Consider the following 19,487-nt stretch of genomic DNA (forward strand, 5'->3'; position numbering starts at 1 on the left):
TACTGCTAATGCTTGCTCTTGAGGCAACCACTGTAATAGTTGGGGCTTCGTAAAGTACAGAGTTTGGTCTAGACCGACTCTATCTGTAAAGTGTCTCGAGATAACTCTTGTTATGATTTGATACTATAAATAAAATTGAATTGAATTGAAACCAACCCCAGACAGCTCCACATCTCTCTGATCAGTTAACACTGCTACATGTCACATGAAAAGCCAATACTTTATGTTGTATATAAAACTGAAAACAAATAATAATACTTATTGTAAAGATTTAATACATATTGTAAAGTTTGACGTTTTTTGGATTAGAAATGCAAAAGATATCGTTAAATATATATCGCTAAAATAGCACACATTGGCTTTTGCCGATCTAGCCGCTAGCCACTCCCCTTCTCACACTGCATACTGAGTGAAGAAAGCAGTGGAGCTTTGGCAGCTAAAATGTGAAATACACCTCAGACTCACAAAAATGTGCAAAGTAGCACTAGTTTGGACTGTCTTTGACTTTGACTAAACAAACGACAATTCCCGAATTTAATTAATTAATTAAATTAATTAAAGGACGTTTCAGAATCCCACACATGCAAAGCACAACCAGCTACAGACAACAAGTGGCAGACAGAGTGTGATTCCACTTATAGGCAGGCTACCAGACACTGTTTTTGAATCACATCGTTGTCCGTGTTTGGGGGCATGATTGATGGGAAGGTAACCTGCACGACTGTTGTGTGGGATAAGGTTGGTGAAAAATAGGCACTACACATTTTTGTGTCTATTTTTTCGCTAAGAGGAAACTCAACAGAAAGCCATTTGCCAACACTAACTATCAAACAAAAGCCAGACCCTACATAGTATGAAGTTGCTATCAGAGATGGCAAAAGTACTCACTTCCCGTACTCAAGTAGAAGTACAGATACTTGTGTTAAAAAATACTCTGGTAAAAGTAGAAGTACTGATTTAACTTATTTACTCAAGTAAAAGTAACAAAGTACAGGCTTGGAAATTTACTTAAAGTTTAAAAGTAAAAGTAGCTTTGTGAATGACAACCATTTTTTATGCAAAGCTACCTGGACCACACAAATGTTACTAGAGTGCAAGCTGAGAAACTTCAGTGGACATGGAAAAAAGGCTCTTTATATGCCATTGCCTACATTTTAAATGGATGTCTGCCAATATGCCTAAAACATCACATATATGATTATTGTGACAGAGACTGGGACTCCAGGTTAATAAGTATGAGGTTCCGATTTTGCCAAAAATAAGTCTGGAGGTTGATTAACGCAGATATGTGCTGATTAGCTCTCATAACATGCCGGGTGAGTAGCGCACTGCCATGAGGCTAATGTCTGATTACTCCACATTGTCATTGTGATATTTTGTGATTATATTCTGAATCTGCAATGTTCTCTGTCAGGTAAATGAGTAAGTTAGTAGTAGGGTATACAGTGGAGTTGCATATTAAGTGGTTTAGGGTCCTTCTGTAAGTAATTTTGGGGTACAATTTGGTTTTGAAGAATTCTACAAGCAGCAATACCACAGGCCAAGCAATTGGCCCGTTCCAAACAGGCACATTTTCAACGGGCAATGCACTAGCGTAATTAATTCACCAAGTTCTACATTTTAACATGTTACAGTAACTGTTCTTAGCAGCAGAAATCAGAGGATGAGCCGTGCTCCATCACATATCCCAGAGGTTAAGTTACCACCACACTCCACACACAACCACACAGACACTCCTCTCATGTCTTTTATGACTTTCACAGAAGAGATGAGTAATTATGATCATTTATTTCAATTGTTCAGTGTCATATCTTTGCTTTTTTTTTAAAAAACAATCTATTGTTAGTGTAGTAGTGAGTACTACTTTGTATGACCATTGTATAACTGATTTTGTACTGACGAGATTTTGAGAGTTCACATTTAATGCACGTAATTAATTCACCAAGTTCTACATTTTAACATGTTACAGTAACTGATGAAAAACATATTCATCATCTCCTAACAGTAGTACATGTTCAGCACAGTCTGTCTTGCTAGACACACCACATTTGAGAGTTTATTTAAATAAGTAATCAATGAAATAATAATACAATAAATAGTAAATAAATAATCATATCTGACATGGCACAAGTGAAATAATTTATTTTCTCCCAACAGAAGTACATATCCAAAGGACTGCAGCTGAAGTAAACTACATCATACTGACCTGCAACACCAACTGTCCTCTGATTGACTCAAAAACAGCCTTTAAGTGGTACCAGGGTGGATCCTTATACAGATACAGGGAGAGACAAGAGCTTTTAGTTACCCGCTCCTCTGATGAAAGCTTCTCCTGTGCTGTGAAAGGCCTTGATGATCTGCACTCTGCTGAAGTCTGTGAGTGTGAGCCAACTTATGGTCTGCTATAACTAAGGACTGGGACAATTTTGTCTCCAAATCCTTAATCCTTTACTATTAATTTTTGTAAATTAATATTAAAATGTCGATCCTATGTTTTATCTTTTTTTCTTCATGGCCATTTATTTAAACAGACACTTGCCGCTTGTGACATGTCCTGACTCATCTATATTTCAGGTGTTGAGGATAGGAACTGCTGGAGTGTGAATTATGTCAGCAGGAGAATCTGTGCTCTGGAAGGCTCTTCAGTGAACATTTCAAGTGAATACTCTTATCCCAACTACCAGCAGCCAAAGTCTAAATTATGGTATAAAATAAAGAGAAGTAGTGTTGAGGATGCTGAAAAGCTGATTGAGGCTGCAGGTCGTGTGGAGTTTCATGACAACAAAAAGAACCACCACATTCTGGGAATTAAAAACCTGAAGCAGAATGACTCAGCAGAATACACATTCAGACTCCAAGATGACAAAGAGTGGAAACAGTCTCCTAGAGTAACTCTGATTGTCACAGGTAACTTTTAACATATATTTTTCAACAAAAAGCGTGTTGCTCCCTCACAGCTCCTCATGAGCAGCACTCAACAGACTTTAGTCATAAATGTCTGAACATTAGAACTAATGCCTGTTCAGCCTCACTCCAAACTGCTGAATATTTCAGGGCTATGGCTCTTGTTGAATGTGGAAGCTATAGGGACTTGCTGTCTGTGTACTTTGGAGTCATATTTGTATTGCGCACTAGAATCCTAAAATACTTTATGCATTTTAGGACTTTTGGTAGATACTAAAAAAATACAGTATTTCATCATTTAGGTATGAAGATTTGTTATGAGGTAATATGTATTTTTCACAATGAGTGACCAATGTACATCTTTTAGGTCTGAGAGTGAAGTTTACTCCCTCTGCAGTGGTGACAGAGGGCCAGAGAGTCACCCTGAGCTGCAGTACCAGCTGTCCTCTGACTGACAACACAAACTACATTTGGTACTTCAACAGTCGACCTTTGACCCCGTCAGAGAAGCAAAACAAACACCTGGTTCTGGACCCAGTCAGCAGTCAGCATGCTGACAGCAACCCCCCACAACATCAGCTCCTGTGAAAAGACTCTAACTGTCCAGAGTGAAATGGGGAAATGGACCCCAGCAGCAGCAGCAGCAGCAGCAGTAGTCTGTGCTGCTCTCCTGGTTATAATACCCTTCACCGTCTTCTGGTGGAACAGGTGAGCAACACAGGACCCCTGAGTAAACATCTGTTACCATTACAAATTATTCAGACTCTTTGTCACCTTGCTCATAAAAGACGAGTAGCAGTATATCGCGTTCAACAAGACTTTAACACACTCAAAGACTAACAAAAGCCCCATTGACCCTGCTGAAAGTATTAAGCTTCATCTCACATTATCTATATCATTTCCTCCATTAGATAAACACAGCAGGGAGATCAACTGAGCTCCATATGAGTGATCTCTGGTCTTAACACGCATTTCTCTTGAACCTATTCACACATCATGGATCATTTGCATGCAATTGTGCAAGTTAAGGCCCGTGAATGCGAAATATTTTTTGCAGGGTGGTAGGGGAAGACTCATGAACAGTGGAAAATATTACTGAGCACACAACCCACAAGGGTGTTTTGCGAAAATGTGGCCAAATGTCTCCGAGTTTGATTCACTGACTGCAATAATCTACTGCTGAGATCATGAGGTCAGAAGTGTTCATATTTTTATTAGTGATCTGAAAGATTAAGTCTTATGTGAAAACGTAACCTTTGCATGCTACATGCACTCTGTTTCCTGCCCAGGGACTACAGATGAAAATTAGTTGGATGAGGCTATTTGCACCCCTGGTACAATTAGCAGTGTATGCTATTCATACCCTGGTGCAATTAGAAATGAATGCTATTCGTACCCCGCCGGTGCACACAGCAATGTGTTCTATTAATATCCCGTCTGGTACAAATATCAATGTATGCTATTTGCACCCCTGTGCATTTACAGTACCTTGGCATATATTTACACAGTTATCCATACTACTTATGTATTACACCTTTTTGGAATATTATCGCCCTGACATTCTTACCCTAACCATAACCAATCCCACTCCTCTTACCTAAACCTAACCAACCCAAACCAGAGCAGGCATATTCATGAGTCTTCCCCTACCACCCTGCAAAAAAAAATTCGTGTTCATGGGCCCTAACTTGCGCAATTGCATGTAAATGATCCAATCCAAAATGAAAAAACAAGATCACCTCACAGGGGAATTGAACTCCAGACTCCCAGACCAAAGCTCAGTGATCTAACCACACACCCAACAGTTCTTATGTAAAATTTGTATTTTTAAACATAAATGTAAGCACTTGGATGCATGCTATTTTTTTCTGTCTATGTGTTTGTTAGAGATCCAGATGTACTTAAGAAAGAGCAGCCTGCGCTCCATTTCCCACCTTCTGACGTCCCAATACAGTTAGGAAGTATTAATTTATGTATAAAGTGGTTGAGAGCCCACAACGAGTGACAAATACAATTTAAAAAGAAATAGACTTCATTTAGATGTGAAAGCATCTTTTCATACCCCTCTCTGTGATGAACAGAGACAACAGTACACCATGTCAAGAGTGGGGGCAGTCACACAGAACATCATTAAGTTGATCAGAAAGAAAATTTCACTCAAGTAACTTGCTGATAACTATCAAAGTTTTAAGTTATCTAAAATTAATTATTATTTGCCATTAAATTCAGCCATTAGCTCCAGTATGACGCAGTATTACTTGGTTGGCTCAGGTTAAGTATTTTTTTCCCTCATGAGATGTGACACAAGATGGTGTACTCTCTTATCAGTGACTTGCTACAGTTGGGCAGGGTGTCTGCACATCCTTAAGAAAAGTATTAAAATCTACTAATATTGTACATTAAAAGTCTCTGAATTATGTTTAAAGGGGAAATTAAAAATAACCTTTTTAAACAGTACAAAAGTACCACTGTAATATTTAATGGTGGTCTTTGTGGATTTTATGTGTTATTTTAATTTGTTAAATAATCTTGTGTGACTTCTGCTTTAGTTATGCTAGTTGTTTGTAAGAGAGCACATGTAGCCCCTGGAAATACCCCCTTTTGAAAGTATTTTTGTGTGTTTACATATAATGCATAATTGAATCTGTGTTCTGTTCAGTAATGTACTGAGACATGTAGTTTTATGATAAGTTATGCATTTCTTCACCTCGCCAGTAGGTGGCTACATGAGTAGTGTTTTGTATTTTGTGTTACAAGATACTGCAAGAAGCCATAGAATGAGACACGTTTTCAGGTGGTAGTCGAGGCCTGAAGTAAAAAAAACAACACAAAGTGTGTGTGCGCCGTGATGTACTCTTGAACTTGCTGTTTCGTGATAAGTTTTGCTGTGAAGGAATTAAACTGAACTTTTAGACACTACTAGCACGGTCGCTGTCTGAGTGGTGTAACAATTCTGAGGTCCCACCGAGATTAATATCAAGATAAGGATTACTTTGCAGCGAAAAACCACGGACCTCGGAGAGAAAACACGGTGTGTGAGAGCAATGGACAAGAGGTAGCTTAGCTTACAGAGCTAACAGTTGCAGTCTAGCTAGAACGACACGGAGCCGTTTTATTGTCTTTTTCGAAGTGTTATCGAATCACAAACGCGAACAGCAATATGTCGGAGCACCATGAAGACTTTCTTTTGGAAATTGAAGAAAAGTTGATTGGATTAACGGTGAAAGAATTGCACCGAGTTTGTGAGAGCTGTAACATTGCGGGTGAAGACTCAGCAGACATTACAGGTAAAACTCGTCGTGCACTGGTTAAGCACGTTATAAACTTTTGTGAGCGCACTGAGCTCTTAGAGAAAGAGGACGAAGGCATGTATGTGCTTTTGCAACTGAACGACCTGCTTGACAACCTGCGGGGCAACCCGGTGACCGACTATGTGGACGCGGGAGCGGCAGCGGCCAACAGCGGGGAAGCAGCGGCAGTGTCCACGTATGCGGGTGACAACGGCGGGGGAGCAGCGGCACACTCCACACCTGTGGTTGACTACGTGGGAGCAGCTCGCTCGGCGCAGCCCGCGTCGGATGGACTCAAGCCCCCAGGAAGAGCGCCGAGTCTAAAAGCCACCATGGGCTTAGAGGATAGGGGTGGTACTGCACCCCATGGCCCAGAAAGACTTTTCACATAGACTTTGCATGGCGAAAGAAATGTCTATATTTCAGCGGATAATTTGTTTCTGGGTATATCAACTTACCAGCCCGAACACTGAAAGGGTCCTTGTTTAAAACGTTACGTTTTTAACATTTTTAACATTCACTAGAAGCGAATCCAGAATTATTAAATTAGGCATGATGAACGCGCATAGTGGACGCGAGCAGAGCCGCGGGACTGCGCCCGCCCATTCACATGACTGTTCTCCCGAGCTCATGTAGCTAGCTGTAATAATGGATATAGCTAATGGTTGTAATTCACCATGTGTTCTATTAATACGTCCATGGTATTATCTTATGAAGTTATAATACATCCGAGGGATGTATGTATACTGTAAAGCCTGTTAGCTACGTGGATGTAACGTCATTAGCGTTTCCCAAACTGGCGGGCTATCGGCTAGCTAACTAGTTGCTAACATCAGGGGTAGCTAGCATGGCTATGGCTGTATTAAGCTCTATAGCTACATAGCTAGTTATATGCCTACATAACATTACTACAGACATAGTAATTACATCGGCTTGGTTATGATACATCCGAGGGCCGTATGCTGTAAAGCTTGTAACGTGGATGAAGGAAGAAGCCATGGATGAGCTTTGTTCACGAAACTGCAGGCTAACAGCTAGCGCTAGTTAGTAGCTAGCTAGCTAGTAGCACAACATAATTATTAAATCTCCTTGGTTGTCTAGCTAAAGACATCTATCGTTTATTTAGCTAAGTATGTAAATGATAGGGAACAACGAAAACACAATGTTTAACGTTAGTGAATATTTTAGACAATGAAAACGGCGAGTTCATGAGTTCGCCACTTGTAAGAGACACGACAGAGAAGCTCATGAACGCGCATGTTGCTACGACAACGCAAACAAATTGTTGCTAGTGCGCATGCCCATTGTGAGCCAACCAGCGTTATGGGCCAACAATGCGGAAGAGCCGAGCTCCATGTTTGCTTTATGCGCTTTTGAGCACTCTCATTGTAATGTACGGGGCTTCCTGCCGAACACTGTATCCAGTTCTCTTAATACATCCATGGATGGACTACGAGGAGACGGCACGCCATTTCCGTCATTGCTTTTTTGCTGTATTTTCATACAATGAGACTCAACGCGGAGGCAGAGAGTCCATGAGCAACAGCTACTACGCTTCTTCAAGGGGGTTCAGAAAGGACTTCAAAATAAATGTGAGTGAGTCTACCTCAAAGGACACTCTTAGCTTTAGTAGCCTGGAACATCAGATTGAAAGTGGTCTAAGAAAATGCTATCCTGAATTTGAAATTGTGGAAGCAGTTATTCGTGCTGTGAGGCCTGGATTGAAACTGAGGAGTTATTTTGAGGGGAAAAAGAACCTCACCCTTGCTACCCTTAGACAAACACTCAGAGCTCACTATGCAGAAAATGATGTGACTGTATTGTGCCAACAACTGACAAAAGCTGTGCAGGGACCTGGGGAAACACCACTAGATTGTCTGGTCCGCGTGCTGGATCTGCGCCAGAAGGTACTGTTTGCATCTGAGCGTGCCCAGTCTGGCCTGAAATATAGCAATGAGCTAGTCCAAAGCCAGTGTTCACAGTCCATCATGACAGGCTTGTCAAACGACAACATAAAAACAGAAATGAGAATGTATCTGCGGGATGAGGAAAGTAGTGATCAGCTCCTTTACAAAAGATGCAGGTTGCGCAATATAATGAAAATGAGAGGACCCAAAAGATTAAAGCCACCAACAAAAACACTCATCGGGCAAATCTGAACTCAGTAGAGAGAGGTGAAGATGAAAGTGTCTCTCCAACCACTGTGCTCGTAGCTAAACCTAGCAAACCAAATAACGAAAACCCCCTATTTACAAAAATGGAGGAGAACAACACAGCAATCAGGGAGCTTACAGGCCAAATAGCATCACTGGTAAAAACTGTCCAGCGCGAGAGACAAGCGGGTGGTAATAACCAAGTCAACTTACCGGTTAATGCTCCTAGGCAACCAAAAAGACAGTGTGTGGCATGTCAGCAGGACAACAAAAACATTGTTTAAAATGCGGCAGTGACACACATTGGGCAAAAGGGTGTAGAGTAGGGGAGGGACAAAAAATGGCGGGAAACTGGCGGAGGTTGTGACTGGGGGACACGCCATAACCTCAATAACAATGTCCCAAAAAGACCAACACGCAAAGCTATACCCACCTGTGAGTGCAGGGAGCTGACTCACTAGCCTAGGACCTCAAAGTTCTTTTGTACTCAACACAAAACGTCAGTAAATAAAAGTCTTGAATCCAAAGTTCTTCGTTTGACTGTTTACTTATTAATTTCAAAACATAAAATATAAAAACTTAGGATCTTTACTTTTCTTACAAATTAACTGTGGTTCCGTGTAGGTCAAAAGACTGTGTTGCTCCAAAGTCCAGTGGCTTCTGGCTGTTTCGCAGAGTTCAATTTCTTTTATTCTAAATCTAACAGCCAATCACATTACATTATTCTAGATCACTGGTCAACTGTTTACATTCCAATTTCTACGTTCAATTTTGCAACACAGGTTTTCTCAGGTCTTACAAAATAAACTCAAAATATTATTGCTTCCATAGAAATGGTTTCAACATATCCCGGTCCCTAATTGACTAGGCCTTAGCGTATCAATTATCAACTTAAACTTAAACTGAAGCCATTTACACTCCTACATTTAACAATTTCTCAATTCCTTTTAGCACGAATCTTCTCTTTTTTACAGGGAAGTATTTAAAGGTAAACATTAACTGGTAAGTATTAACAACTAAATACTTTTCACAAACTATTCAAACTGGTAATTTCTATTCTACTCAATATCCAATCCACTCTGGTAAGTATTTCTAGTTTATTCAAGTCTTTCTCTTCTATCTTCAGTCTTCTCCCTGCAATAAACAAAGTTTAGTTATGGGTCTTTGAATGATGCTGGTCTTCGTCCGAACTTCAGCACTTCGGACAACGCCTTTGGAGTCGGGCATCACCCTCATGATTCTGCCTAACATCCAGGAGTTTCTTGGCAGGAACGAATCTGCGACGAGGACGACATCTCCAACCTTGAGACTTCTCTTTAGGCCGAGCCATTTTTGCCGTTCTTGCAGAAGCGGTAGATATTCATGAGTCCACCTTCGCCAGAAAAGATCCGGCATGTATTGTATTTGTCTCCAGCGCCGGCAGGCGTAGACATCATCCTTAACGAACACACCAGGTGGAAAACTAGGCTGTGTTTTCAATGCGAGCAGATGATTCGGCGTCAGCGGCTCGAGGTCATTGGGGTGATCTGTGTTCGTGGTTAAAGGTCTCCCATTGATGTCCTTCATCTTCTAAGAGCTGTTGCTTCACAACAGAGCTCAGAACGTTTCTCACTGTGCGGATTTAACGCTCCCAGATACCGCCGTGGTGAGACGCAGCAGGATTGAAAATCCATTGCACATTCTTTCTCATCATGACTTCATTGATACGAGACTGATCAAGCTCTTCTAATGCCTCACGCAGCTCTCGTTCAGCGCCGACAAAGTTCGTGCCACTGTCGGAACGAAGGATTGACACTTGGCCTCTTCTGGCTTGAAAACGCCGTATGGCATTAATACATGAATCGAAGAGAAGAGAATGGGCTACTTCTATATGGACTGCCCTGACAGTTAAACATGTGAAGAGCACTCCATAACGCTTGACCTTTGCACGTCCTCTTCTGACCTCGAAAGGTCCAAAATAATCCACACCCGTGTTGGTGAAGGGTGGTTTGTCAGGGAGCAGACGGTCTTGCGGCAGATCTGCCATTTTCTGCTCTCCTGCCTTTGCATGCAGTCTTCTGCAGAGGTTGCACTCTGAAATCATCTTGGTATCCAATACCATTGTCTCAATATGGCTAAGACGTGGTTTCTACCTCCATGTCCACACTCTTGATGGATGTGGTGGAGAATGAGGTGGGCTATTCTATACTGTTTATGCAGAATGGCAGGATGCTTGGCCTCCTCAGGCATCGCCGATTTGTTCAGACGTCCTCCTACTCTCAACACATCATCTTGCAAGTATGGATCCAGCTTGAAGATAGAACTGTTCTTTTTCACACGGGAGCCTCTCGGCTGCAAGGCTTGTATCTCCTCCGCGGAAGCTTGTCTGTGACTGTATTTAAACAGTTCCGTTTCAGCTCTGGATAGATCTTCCACGATAAGTATTCTTTTTTCCAGGTTCTTCTTGCACATCACCATTTGCTGTTCAACTATGGATCTGCATTTCTCTGGATCAATCTCATTCTGCTGTATGTTCTGCTCAAACTCTTTTCTCTTCTCGCTCAGGTGCCGCAATGTCCCTCTCAAGTGCAAAATCCACGCTGCTGCCTTTTTCAGTTTATGCCAACTGGAGTAATACTCAACGAGCTGGTTCAGTGGATCTGTGCACTCGTTTGGATTTGTGCATGACACTGCAGCGGATGTCTTCACCTCAATATCATCTTCAGTCAGGTAAGTACACTGTTCAGGTTGTTCCGGCCATTCAACTTCATTTCGCAGGAAACTAGGCCCCTGAAACCAGCTCTTACTTTCCATGAAGCTCTGGATCTTCAAACCTCTTGAAGCCTGATCTGCTGGGTTTTGTGAGGTGCTGACATACTTCCACTGAGAAGATGTAGTCGCTTCTCTAATGAAAGAAACACGGTTTGCCACAAACGTCTTGAAACGAAGGGCATCGTTTTCAACGTACTTTAGTACTTTTGTACTATCTGTCCAGAAGACAGACTCCATCAGGGGAACTTCAAGTTCTTCTTTCAATATCCGATCGATCTTAACTGCAACAGTCGCCGCGGTCAACTCCATTCTCGGGATCGTGATCTGTTTGAGTGGAGCGACTCTGGACTTTCCCATCAAGAATGATACATGTTTCTTACCCTGGTCATTTGTCAGCAAGAGATACGACACAACACCATATCCATCTTGGCTGGCGTCTGAGAAATTGTGGATTTGAGCAGCATTTGTGGGCCCAAATGCAGGGGGTTTGAAACATCTGTTCAGACTGAGTTCTGAAAGCTTGTCTAAGTCTGTCAGCCACTTCTTCCATGTCCGGCATGACTTTTCGTGGATCTCTTCGTCCCAACCCTTCTTCTCTTGGCAGAGATCTCTTAAAATGAGCTTGACAGGTAGTAGGAGTGGTGCCAAAAAACCCATCGGGTCATACACTGAACTGACTACAGATAAAATGCCCCGTCTTGTGCATGGCTTGTCTGGCAGGTGTATCTTGAACCTGAAGCTGTCAGAACTTGTGCACCACTGTACACCTAATGCCCGTTCCACTGGTAACTCATCATGCTCCAAATCGAGATCTTTGACTTCAGCCGCTCGTTCGTGGTCAGGAATGGAGCCCAGCAGGGCTCGGCTGTTGCTGACCCACTTGGTCAAATGGAAACCACCACTGGCGCACAACGTCCTCAGCTCCCTCACAAGAGCGACGGCTTTGTCTTCTGTGGCTACCGACTTCAAACAGTCGTCCACATAGAAGTTCTTGAGGACTGTCTGTGTGGCTTCTGGGGTGCTCTCTGATGCTGCATCTTCCGCTGTTCTTCTCAATGCATATGACGCACAACTAGGGGATGATGTAGCACCGAACAGATGTACGCACATTCTGTACTCTTCTGCTTCCACATTCACATTGCCATCTGGCCACCAGAGAAAGCATAGCATATCTGTGTCCTTGTCTGGAATCCACACCTGGTAGAACAGCGATTCGATATCTGCCATCATGGCGACAGGCTCCTGTCTGAATCTCAGCAACACTCCGATGAGGGTGTTAGTTAGGTCAGGCCCTTGCAACAACTGGTCATTTAGCGACACACCTTGGTAAGTTGCCGCACAGTCAAAGACGACTCGAAGTTTCCTCTTTTTCGGGTGGTACACCCCATGGTGCGGGATGAACCATACTCTTCCATCACTGCGACTCAACTGTTCTTCTGGAATCCTTCTAGCATAGCCTTTTTCCAGTATGTTGTCCATAAAAGCCTTGTACTCTTGAAAGAAGTCTGTATTCTTACTGAACTTCCTCTTCAAAGAGTTAAGCCTCTGTTCAGCAATACCACGGTAGCAAGGCATCTTCACCTTGTCATCCTTCAAGGGCAGCTTAATGCGGAAGTGACCATCCACGAGCTGTGCTGATGTTGTCACTGTGTGCATGAACTGCTTGTCATGTTGAGACTGTTCTCATCTGTCGTCACATCTTTTTTCTGGAAAATCTGCATTGTAGTGCTTCATCAGCATGTCTTCAATGCTTATCACAGAAATATGGTTGACAAGGAAACTTTGTCTTTTTCCATCATCTGATTCCTTCTCTTGGCATCTACTGATTGGCCCATTGACAACCCAACCAAGAGCTGTCTTCACAGCGTATGGTCCGTCGTTCTGGCTATTGATGATCTCCCATGGCTCCATGGCTTTGTACGCATTGACACCGATGAGAAGACCAACTTCCGCTTCAAGTTTTGGGAGATGGACTCGACTCAGGTAAGACCACTTCTCCAAATCTTTCTTCTGTGGGATGTTGGCCTTTTTTGCAGGTATATCTGGCTGAGTATACACATTGGGCAGCTGGATGTAATCTTGCTCCTCTAAGCCACACACCTCCAGATCGGTAAGTTCATAGCTATTCACTTTCTGTTCTTGCGCTATAGTACGAAGCAGGAACTCTGTCTTTCTGCCTCGCATATTCAACTTCTTTGCCAAGTCTTCAGTGCAGAAAGTCGCTGTGCTTCCTTGATCCAGGAAAGCATAGGACTTGATTATCTTTGTGTCTTTCTTGTGTTTTATCTGCACAGGTACGATGGGAAGAATACACTCACTGTTCCCGGCCCCAGTATGGTCACCTCTTCTGCACCCTGCAGACACGAGAACACTTGTGACTTCACTTGTGCTTTGTGAGCTGTCATCTGCACTGTTGTTCTTTGATGAAGCATCTTCCTTAACAACGTGCAAGATAGCTGGGGGCTTGAGTGAACAATCTGGGCAAGAGGCCCTTTTCTTACAGTCCTTGGACATATGACCTGCCGTCAGACACCCAAAACAAAGGCCGTTCATTTTCAAGAACTGAATTCTTTCTTTCAGAGGCTGTTCTCGAATCTTGCTGCACACATTCAGTGCATGGTTCTTCTGGCAGTAAAGACAGGGACTTTGGAAGACACTTGCTGACTTGACTGCAAAAGGTTTCTTCTCAGGTTGGCTTTTACTGACATTGTTTTCGGTAGCAGACATGTTCACAACAAAGCTGCTTCTTTTAAACTCACTTTTGCTGGCTCTTTTTCTTCTTCTTTCTTGAATGTCATAAGCATAACTTCTCCATCTTTCTTTCAGTTTGAATGGAAGTTTGGATAAAATGGACTTCATGTTGGTAGGATTGTTCATTTCGTCCATGTAGTCCACATCATTCACTGTGTTACAACATCCAATCAGGAACAAAGCAAAGGCATTCAATCCTTTTCTGTCTTCTGGCCTTATCTGAGGCCATTCCATAGCCTTCTTGATATAAGCTGTAGCGATGGTCATTTCATCTCCATAGTGACGATCAAGCAGGTCTCTGGCTTCTTTGTAAGCTCTGTCGGGTCTCATGTGCTCACAGCTCCGAATGAGATTATTTTATTATACCTTTATTTAACCAGGAGGTCCCATTGAGATTCAGAATCTCTTTTACAAGAGAGACCTGGCCAAGGTAGCAGCCAAATCACACAAATGCATACATAACAAACACCAAATTACATTTTCACGATAAAAGAAGTACAAAAAGTTAAAAAATAAAAACATAAAAACACAATGAGACTCTTAAGAAAAACAAGAACATGTCTCCATCACAACACTCTTTACAGTAGTTTTAAATTCATTTATGGACATAAGGGTTTCTAACTTTAGCTCTTTTTGTAGATTATTCCACCCCCAAGGTGCTAAATAAGAAAAAGCAGTTTTTCCCAATTCGGTTGTAACTCGTGGCACCTTAAAAAGCAACCACTTTGAGGAGCGTAGCTGATAGGTACCAGAGCAAACAGAGAGGAGGTTACAGAGGTACAGTGGAAATTTGCCAAGTATAGCTTTATAAATAAAGATATACCAGTGCTGTTGTCTACGAATTTTAAGTGATGTCCAACCAACTAAATCATAAAGAATGCAGTGATGGGTAAGGGACTTTGTATTTGTTATAAATCGTAGTGATGCATGGTAAACTGAATCAACATGACGCAGGATGGAAAATGCAGCATGCATGTACAATATATCTCCATAATCAATTACAGGCAGAAAAGTAGCTTCCACAAGTTTCTTCTTAGCACTAAAAGTAAAGCAAGATTTGTTTCTGTAATAGAAGCCGAGCTTGACTTTAAGTTTCTTAACTAAAGCAGTAATATGTTCATTGAAGGAAAGCTTATCATCTATCCATATCCCCAAGTACTTGTATGAAGACACTCTCTCAATTGAGTTCCCATCTAATGAAAAAAGGCCACAATTGTCGAGTAGCTGTGCTCGAGCTTTAGAGAAGACCATAAACTTTGTTTTCTGTGTATTTAAAACCAGTTTTAAACTCAATAATGTGTATTGCAATGCCTGAAATGCAGTCTGAAGTTCCTGCACTGCTACTGAAATGGTGGAAGCCTGGGTGTAAACCACTGTATCATCAGCGTATAAATGTAATTTGGCTTGAACATCTCTATCCAAATCATTTATAAAAATTGAAAACAGAATGGGTCCTAAGATTGATCCTTGAGGGACACCTTTAGTTATTTCAAGAAAATCAGATTTATAACCTTCAGCATAAACACATTGAGTACGATCTACCATTAAGTGGCTCTCCACTCGTGAATTGTTCAAGGTAGTACAGCCGATCTTGATGACTGTCTGTCTTACTGTCAATAGCATGCTCAAATGCCCTTAGGAAAGATCTGTAAGTCAGAGGATCTCCTGTGAACGTGGATATGTCTCTTTGAGGCAGTTGAGACAAACTCTGATGTTTAATGAGCATTTCGGTGACTTCGTTTTGACGCTGTAGCACTTGGTGCAGGCTATCTGTAAAAGAATCTGTGTGATCATGATGATTAAGACGTGGCGTGCTGCTGCCGGCATCAAACCTTGACGATGACTTTCTTCTATCTGAAGCATCCACTTGAGTGGCTGGCTTTGGATTGAAGGTAAGAGATGGCTTACCAGCTCCACGACGTACATAATCGTCAACATTGTGTTTTTCTTGTCTACGCGTCAGAGGTTCAAATCTGGGTCCTGAAGGTGGCTCTAATAAATCATCGATAGATTCATGAGCATCTTCAAATTCTTCATACACCTTTAATTTTGCTTCTGAAGCAGCAAGCTCAGTTTCAAGCTCCAATTGCTCTTTTCTAATTCTCAAGCGAATTTCTTCCTGTTCTATTGCTTCTCTCTTTTTCATTGCTGCAGCTCTTGCCAACAGTGCTTCACATTCAGCTCTAATTCTCAGCATTGCAGAGTTAGTACTGGAAGTGTGGCTTACCACAGAGTTAGCTTTGGATACGCTATCATGTGGCTTAATATCATCTTCATCTTTTAAGACATCTGCAATCCATTTGTTGGTGTCTTCTATAAACCGCTTAAATTCCGAATATCTGTTCTCATAAGCATCTTGATCCGCTTTCTCATCATCTTCATTTATTAACTCACACAACTCTTCATTAATCCGTTCATACTGTCCTAAGTATCTTTCAAACATTAGCAATGCTTCATTTTTAATGAAATTAACATTGTGTTCATTTTCCTTCAATTTGGCCAAGTCATTCTTCTGTTTGGTTACTTGTGCCAACTTTCCCTTGCGTTGCCCTTTCAGCCTTTGTATTTTCTCCTCTACAGCCTTTTCTGTGGGCTTTGGCGCCCTCTTTTGGTCAACACGCACAGCTGGGCTTTCATCTGCCATGTCATGTCACTCGAAAATCTTCATACAAAACTGTCACAATTCCTTGAATTGTCCACAGCTTCTACTCTTCTTATGCATTCACGAACACTTGTGAAAAGAGTTATTGTGGTGTAGGATTTCTTCAAGCAAAGCTCTATGACTTTCAAAACCGAATATCCAGTGAGCACTTACTGTCACTTTTAGACGATTGTTAGCCAAAAAGGGAATCAGACCTGTTCCAGGGAAAGCTTACTCAGCCGACGAGTCACACTCAAGGTAGGCTACCTCTGGCTTTCTTTCTGTGTCCCTGAGCTACGACGCAGTTTTCGGCCGTCTTGGTCTATTGTCCTCGCTAGCTGCCACTAGCAGGTTTCCTCAGCTCAGCCCAGTCGATTAGCTCACCGTCATTAGCTAGCCGTCCTCACGAGTGGCTGGCTTCTTCTTTTCGCAGCTCGTTTTTCGGCTTTGTCGAGCAATCTTTAGAATTTGCTCGATATTTTGACTATGTCGAGCAGTCTTTTGACTTTGATGTGAGTGCAGGAAGCTGACTCACTAGCCTAGGACCTCAAAGTTCTTTTGTACTCAACACAAAACGTCAGTAAATAAAAGTCTTGAATCCAAAGTTCTTCGTTTGACTGTTTACTTATGAATTTCAAAACATAAAATATAAAAACTTAGGATCTTTACTTTTCTTACAAATTAACTGTGGTTCCATGTAGGTCAAAAGACTGTGTTGCTCCAAAGTCCAGTGGTTTCTGGCTGTTTCGCAGAGTTCAATTTCTTTTATACTAAATCGAACAGCCAATCAAATTACATTATTCTAGATCACTGGTCAACTGTTTACATTCCAATTTCTACGTTCAATTTTGCAACACAGGTTTTCTCAGGTCTTACAAAATAAACTCAAAATATTATTGCTTCCATAGAAATGGCTTCAACACCACCGATGGAGCCTGTACATCTGCATGACAGGCAGAAGAAAAGGCAAAAACTACCCACTCCTCAACGTGTTACACCTTTAAAGTCAAATGAAAAACAGAGAGGCCAGTCCTCTCATTTAGATAACGTTGGTACAAAATACAAACGAGTAGCACAGCTAGTAGGCCGAAAGTGTCTTGTCTGGTGCAAAATGAATAAGGTTAAGACTTTAGGTCTGTGGGACACAGGGGCATAAGTATCAGTCATGAGTGAGGCATGGAAGTCCCAAAATTTACCTGATACAAAAATCCATCCAATCAGTGACTTGTTAAATAGTGAGCAAATTCTGGACTTAAGAACAGCCAACGGCTCAAAGATTCCCTTTCAGGGCTGGGTGGAGATTAGTCTCAATCTGTGTGACCCAAAAGGCCAAACATCAGAGTCTGATGAGGTAATAGTCCCAGTGCTAGTGAGCAGGGACGTAGTACAAAGACCAATAATAGGGTTCAACACCATTGTGGAAATAATGAGCGATAAGAAAGTTCAGGTGCAGCCCAGTGAAAAAGTAGCTCTGCTCTGTCACTAAGACTAGGTTCAGGAAAGGCAGAGACACTTCTAAATCTGATCCAGGGAGCTACCCCATACCGCGCATCCAGGAGATACTTGATGGTCTGGGTGGGAACGCTTGGGTCAGCGTACTGGACCAGGGCAAAGCTTACCACCAGGGAAACATTAGCGAGGACTCCAGGAAATTCACCGCCTTCACAACCCCATGGGGGCTGTATGAATGGAACCGGATTCCATTTGGCCTCACTAATGCACCGTCAGCTTTCCAGCGCAGTATGGAAGAGAGCCTTGAAGGACGAAGAGACAAAATATGTATTCCTTATTTAGATGATGTCTTGGTATACAGCAAAACATTCTCTCAGCATATTGAAGATATAAGATCAGTCTTAAAATGTCAACAAGCCTGGGGAATCAAGCTGAGGCCGGATAAATGTGACGTTTTTAAAAATGAGGTGCATTATCTTGGAAAAGGGATCTCAGCTGATGGCTACAGGATGGACAATAAAGAGGTAGCTGCAGTACAAGCGCTTAAAACAGAATCACCTACCAACATCAGAGAACTCCGTAAACTCGTAAATTAACTCCGTCAATGTATAAAACTAAAAGAAAGACACACAACACCACAAACAAAACAACTACTATTCTGAAATTCCAGACCCCATTCTGATGCCTGTTGGCCAGTAACCTTTCCCTCCATACCCCATTTCTTTCATTAGTGTCCTGTATCATAACCAACAACAATGTACAGGTGCATGAACAGGAATGAATTACACATGTTTACAATAATACAGTACCAATACAATAATGAATGGCTACAACATGAACGCAGAAACTTCTGCTCGTTTTCAGCCCAGAAAGTGGATCAGCTGCTGGGTTTCCTCCGGCGTCCCTGTGTGATACAGGACGGTATATGTAAAGCACGTATCGATGTCTCCAAAAGCAAGTAGTGTTATACACTGATATTAAACGAAATTCGCTGCTAATGGAGTTTAGTTAACACTGTAGACATGCATGGAGTCCATTCAAGGCAGAGAAATGCGGGACTGTAGGCAAATAAGCAATGTAGCTAACGTTAACTTCAGTGTTAGCGTTAGCATAGCAAGCTAGCAATTTTTTAAAACGTTTCAATTACAAATATGGTTGCAAATATATATGTACATGACTGTGTAGAGCGCAAAACAAGACCGTCGTAATTTTTAAATCAATTCTTTAAGCCGAAAATACTTACATTTATGGATCTCTCTGGTCGACCGGGCAGCCATGTTCCTTGTTGCGCAATGAATCTGGATACCCCTTGCTGTTCAAGTAAGCTTGCGTCCTTACTTGGCGTTAAGGGGTATATAGCCCTTCCCCTTAGCCTTACCCCTCGACCAAAATGAGTATTGGGACAGCACTTACTCTCACGGGAGCGCGCAAAACTAAGGGGTAGGGGTAAGGGGAAGGGTTAAGACAGAGAAATGAGACGCAGCCTAAGTCCACATTTCGATCAGCGAGGGCAGGACAAGCTCCTCCAAATCAGAAAATAGAGTG

The 19,487-nt window shown here is 42.0% G+C and overlaps 1 protein-coding gene across 1 annotated transcript in view; it reads left to right on the plus strand.

Moving 5' to 3' along the window:
• The first annotated feature begins 2,209 nt into the window (after window positions 1-2,209).
• LOC116042706 overlaps window positions 2,210-19,487 on the plus strand; it is a 28,450-nt gene continuing 11,172 nt past the window's right edge. The window contains exon 1 of the mRNA XM_031289015.2: window positions 2,210-2,376. The gene's annotated coding sequence lies outside the window, so the exon portion shown is untranslated. The remainder of the gene's footprint in view (window positions 2,377-19,487) is intronic.

The sequence above is a fragment of the Sander lucioperca genome, chromosome 4, assembly GCF_008315115.2.
Source record: "Sander lucioperca isolate FBNREF2018 chromosome 4, SLUC_FBN_1.2, whole genome shotgun sequence".
Lineage (NCBI taxonomy): Eukaryota > Metazoa > Chordata > Actinopteri > Perciformes > Percidae > Sander > Sander lucioperca.